A 6,000-nucleotide genomic window follows, 5' to 3' on the forward strand; every position below is an offset into this window, starting at 1 on the left:
GTGTAAGCCACATTAGAAGGTGCAGTGGGACCACGGTGCAAGCAGGTTAGGGGAGAAGGAGAAACTTGACCAGTCCTTCCTCCAATCAAAGCCCTGATTTATGTCTCTAAACACAACAATTAATCACAACAATTAAGAGACGTTGTTTTAGCTACCATACATAGCCATGTATGAACTCACATGCAAGACGACTTTGATTCCTTGACTGATCAACGCATAGTTGCGCTCCCTGCGTTGGGTTTCCGGTGGAGATAACAAGGCAGAGTAAGTAACAATGCTCGCTAGCAACGAGGCTAGGAGGGGATTGAGATGTGAAGTTAATGGATGACGGCTAAACATTTTGGGAATATCAGATTTTTGTAAGATGACTTAACACCTAGACGGAGGGAGTACTACTCCTCAGTCCAGGTTTGATGGAATATTCGTCACCTCTTCTATTCTTGTATGTACTTCATTTATCTCACTTCATGTGGCTTCCCACTCGCACGATATTCCTATTATATGAACCTATGTGTGTGTGTGTGTCTGTGTGTGTGTGTGTGTTTTTAACAACATGTGTGTTAGAGAGAGCGACACATCGACATACTCCTACAAAGAGATGGCGTGTAGTGTACGATTTTGCCGCGAGATTCGATGCATCCTCTCATTTCTGGGCGTCCGGTCACGACAGCTGCCATGCCCGCTCCTGACCAGCCTGGCCCACCCAAAGCCCCTCCATCGCCAGCGCGCTTCCCGCCCGAAACGGTCAACGCCGCTCTAGAGAATCGGTGCCGCATTCATGCCCGGGCAGAGTGGATGCGACCTCTCACTGGCGCCTGCGTTGAAGGGAGAAGCGGATTCAAGAGTGATGGTTGCTTCATCCATCCAACTTACTGTTGGTTCTATGTGATTTGACGGCTCATTGGTCATTATTACTGAGGTGGTACAACTGCTGGATGTCCCACGTTTCAGCGAAATGAGATAGATTACAATTTTCTCCATTCTTACAGCGAAGGAGTGCGAAAGCAGTGAAAACACGCAAGCTTATTGATTACATGGCCCACCTCACACTATCACCATATTTTCTAGACACCATGCGACAGCTAACTCTTTACATAGTAGTATAGTACGTACTGTAAGTTCTCGGCAAGATAAATTTGTACAATGCTATGAAGTTTCCACCTTCTGTTTCATGTATCTTGCGTCCAAGTTTGCCTCGTTGCAACATTTCATCAAATACAAAGGAGACTAACATGCATGCTATTGCATCTCAATGATTGGCAGATCATAGCCCATGTGTACTCCCTCCGTTCCAAAATAACTATCTCAACTATATGCAAACTTTAGTACAAAGTTGTACTACTACAAAGTTGACGCTTATTTTGGAACAGAGACAACTAAAAAAATGATCCATGTAGTCCCTAGCCCTTGAGCCTTAAACCCTAACCAGACTTTAATTTGCGGGCGACGTTGAACCTTCCGAAGAAATGAAGTTTGCAACCCTTCCGAAGAAATCGAGATGAGCATCCTTGTGGCAAGGAAATTGAAGAAGAGTGATTAGAATAAGATTATTGGGACTAGTTGATGAGACATAAACTCATCACAAATATAGTAGAAGCCAGTAGAGGTACATGTGGGGGGAAGAAGTAGAGAAATATCCACATGGAGCGATGTGGGCAGCTGGGGCAGTGGTGCCAGCCGGCTGTAAAGGAAGTTGTACTTGAGGGATGTCGGGACGTAGCTCAACCTAGAGGAGGGCGGCGGGAGGCGGCAACTGCCCACGTCATGGAAGTGAGCAAGGGACGAAGGCAACCGCACCGGCTTTGTGAGAGACAACGGCAAGGACCCCTGACCGGGACATGCCGACAATGGGTTTTGGCTGTCAGCGACGGCGACCACATCTACACAAAGCATCCACCCCTTCCCCCAGCGGACATGATCCGCCCGGATGTTAGAGATGTGGCTACAGTCGTTTTGTGCGAGAGAGTGTGAAGAGAGCTACCCCAGTAAGCAACCGTGTAGGCTCGTCCTGGCTATGTATATAGGGGAGCGGTTTCTTTTTCTCTCCATATGAACCTATTTATATTGCGTATGTGCCACTGAAGAAAAAAACTTTATTTATAAATGACGCGGCACCGTTCATGCGTTGTTCCCGACCCTCCATTATTTATAACTGAGTAACTACTATTAGACGCGTCAAATTATGACGTGGGTTGCATCATTGTACACAATTGAGCTCCACCGTGTCACATGTGTGGTTGGGGAAGACGCAAAAGACATAAAGAGTGGTACTAGTACTACGTGCGTGGGTGCATGCACCTCTTCTCTTCGAGCATGGTTATTAAAAGTATAGCCCACAACTCTACCACTTAGTTATTATATGGGCAAAGATTAGGCAGTAATAATGACTAATAAGCCGTCAAATCACAAGGCCCACCTTTCTCTATGTTTGACCGAGGAAGCAGCCATCATTTCACTCCTCGTTGAATATCCATCTGCTACTACCTCCGCAAATAAATAAAAATCCGCTTCTACCTCCACAGCATGGTTAATAATATAGTCATGTCAATCACGACGTAGAAATATCATTCACTCATACAATAGGGCTGGCTCAACTGCTAGTGATTTTTTTACTTTGTCCCTTTCTCTTTTTTTCTCATTTAATAATTTTACATAGGAGCACATGCAGAGGATGGCTATTCCTTTTGATGGGACTTCTTCATGGGGTTTAAGACTAAGTAGCTCCGAATTATTCCCGCTGCCCACCACTAGGATTCGTGCCATCTATGATAGTACTCCCATTACAACAATGAGGTCCACTAGGTCTACCATGTCTTGTAAGAAGAGAATGTCACGCAAAACATACATCTTGTTGCCTTCTTCCTCATACAGTACGTACCACTGGTACGTACTACTAGTACTACTACTACTTGTTCTCCTATAAACCTTGCGCTTGGCATCTAAAAAATATTAACCTTGCGCTTGGCTCTTCGCCTCTTTGGGAAGTCGAGCAATAATGGTACTACAGTATATCGTTCTGGCTATCTAAGACCGAATGAATTGCTGTAGGTCCACCACGTGGGCGAGGGTCAAGCGAGGGTCGGGGGGCAAGGGGCGAGGGAGAGTGTGTACTAGTACGTCTATTTCAATATGGACTACATACGGAGCAAAATGAGTGAATCTACACTCTAAAATACGTCTATATACATCAGTGTTTGGAGTATGTACTAGTAGTTCATATTGAAATCTACAAAAGACATATATTTCAAACAATATGATAGTCTCTCTAACCAAGGTAGGGACAAGGAGTAATGGAGGGAGTAGTAAAATTTTCTCCTCGTCCTACGAGCCACCGCGCGCGTGGGCTACGGAGGGAGCATAGGCGTCGTAAGAAAGCTTCTCCTCGTCCTGCGACTCTGCAAGCCACTGCGCCCGTGGCCGGGGGAGACGGCATACTAAGAAAGCTTCTCCTCGTTCTGACAGTTGATGGGACACATCAAAAGTAATATGTAAAGAGCATCACCAGTGTATAGAGCCTTGCCTCTAAGGTAGTCCCCACATGGTTTGCCTCTTTTTTAACATAACGCGTCAAGTCACAATTTGTTTGTTCACCCATGGTACATGATCCTCCATCAAGTGGACAACCAATACACGTGTTAACTTACCAGCTGCCTTTTTGTACAGAAAAGAGCTCCAGCGTGTACCTGCGCGGGTGTGGTTGGGAAAGAGACGGGAGTACGTTCGCAGTGCGTGCATGTCCCCCACCAACGTTGGTGTGTGTGAGGGAGATACAAACCTAGACATATGGCCTGTGCGTTCATGAGTGTTTTTCCTTGGGGGTGATTTCGTGAATGTATTTGTGGGAATATGTGTCGATGATATCTCAAACAAAAATTTGACACATGTAATGTGTGTGAAATAGAGGCCTATCTATATCATATATAGAGGGGCGATCCACGAGAAGAGAGGGAGGGGTCATAGATATCGATAGAGTCGAAGAGAGGATCAAGTGGGTGGGTGCGAGATCGATGAAGAGAGCCATCGAAATTGTGTGTGTGCAAGTAAAATATATAGGGCGAATGATCTACCAGAACGACAGAGGGCACATGGCAAGTTTGTGTCTGGCAGGAAGACATGACTGATAACCCACAAGTATAGGGGATCGCAACAGTTTTCGAGGGTAGAGTATTCAACCCAAATTTATAGATTCGACACAAGGGGAACCAAAGAATATTTGAAGGTATTAGCAGCTAAGTTGTCAATTCAACCACACCTGGAGATTAATTATATGCAGCAACATGATCAGTAGCAAAGTAATATGATAGTTTTGATAATAGTGGCAGCAGTAACGGTAACGGTAACAGTGATAGCAATAATTTTGTAGCAAGTGCAACAGTAACGATAGCAATAGTAACTTAGCAAGAACAATATAATATAAATTTGTCGGCATTGGATTGGCGACTTGTTGGATGATATTCATCATGAGACAATTATTACCTAGGGCGATACGTCACTTGCTCTAGTTCATCAATATAATGTAGGCATGTATTCCGTAAATAGTCATACGTGCTTATGGAAAGCACTTGAATGACATCTATGTCCAACCCTCCCATGGAAGTGGGGTCCAATTTTAAACTAAGGGATATTAAGTCCTCCATTTAGTAGAGTACCGGAACAAAGCATTAACACATAGTGAATACATGATCTCCTCAAACTATAGTCATCATCGGGAGTGGTCCCGACTATTGTCACTCCGGGGTTGCCGGATCATAACACGTAGTAGGTGACTATAACTTGCAAGATCGGATCTAGAACATGGATATAATGGTGATAACATAAACGGTTCAGATCTGAAATCATGGCACCCGGGCCCAAAGTGACAAGCATTAAGAATGGCAAAGTCATAGCAACATCAATCTTAGAACATAGTGGATACTAGGTATCAGGCCCTAAGAAAACTAACTCGATTACATGATGAATCTCATCCAACTCCTCAAATGACCAGCAAGCCTATGAAGGAATTACTCACTCCCGGTGGGGAGCATCATGGAATTAGCGATGGAGAAGGGTTGGTGATGACGAAGAACGAAGATCCCCCTCTCCGGAGCTCCAAACGGACTCTAGATTTGGCCTCCCGATGAAGAATAGGAGGTTATGGCGGCTCCGTCTCGTGGATCGGGATAATTCTTTCTCCATTCTAGAAAAATAGGATTTTATAACGTCGGTTTCAGGGTCTGCGGGGCCACCAGGTGGGGACAACCCACCTGTGCGCGCCAGGAGGGGGGCGCACCCTAGTGGGTTGTGCCCACCCAGGTGCCCCCCTCCAGTGGATCTTGGCTCCAGAAATTATTGTTTAATGTATAAAAAATCCTCGCAAAGTTTCGTTCCATTACTACAACTTTTATTTCTGCACAAACACAACACCATGGTAGTTTTGCTGAAAACAGCGTAAGTTCGGGGTTAGTTTCATTCAAATCATGCAAATTAGAGTCCAAAACAAGAGGAAAGCATTAGGAAAAGCAGATACGCTGGAGACGTATCAATTCCCCCAAGCTTAAACCTTTGCTTGTCCTCAAGCAGTTCAGTTGATAAACTGAAAGTGAAAAAGAAAAACTTTTAGGAACTCTTTTGCTCTTGTTTGCATAAATAAGCTTAAACAACAACCCATGTTTCTAGCCAACATTGTAACTAACCATGCCGACAATAACTCTTAAAGATTATATTAACTCATATCAATAACATAATCAGCTAGCGAGCAATAAGAAGATATCTCAAACGGTAACACGTTGTCAAAACAACCATGATATAATATGACAATAGTGGTATCTCGCTAGCCCTTTCTGAGACCGCAAAACATAAATGCAGAGCACCTCCAAAGTCCAAGTAGCGACTAAACATTGTAATTCATGGTAGAAAAGATCCAGTCATGATGCACCCAACATTAGCTACACACAATGAATAAGTTATGACAGCAGTGCTCTCGGTTTCTGGCACTTTTTTAGAAGGTGATGACACAACATA

The sequence above is a fragment of the Triticum urartu genome, chromosome 6A (assembly GCF_056163025.1).
Source record: "Triticum urartu cultivar PI428250 chromosome 6A, HENAU_Tu73, whole genome shotgun sequence".
Classification (NCBI taxonomy): Eukaryota; Viridiplantae; Streptophyta; class Magnoliopsida; order Poales; family Poaceae; genus Triticum; species Triticum urartu.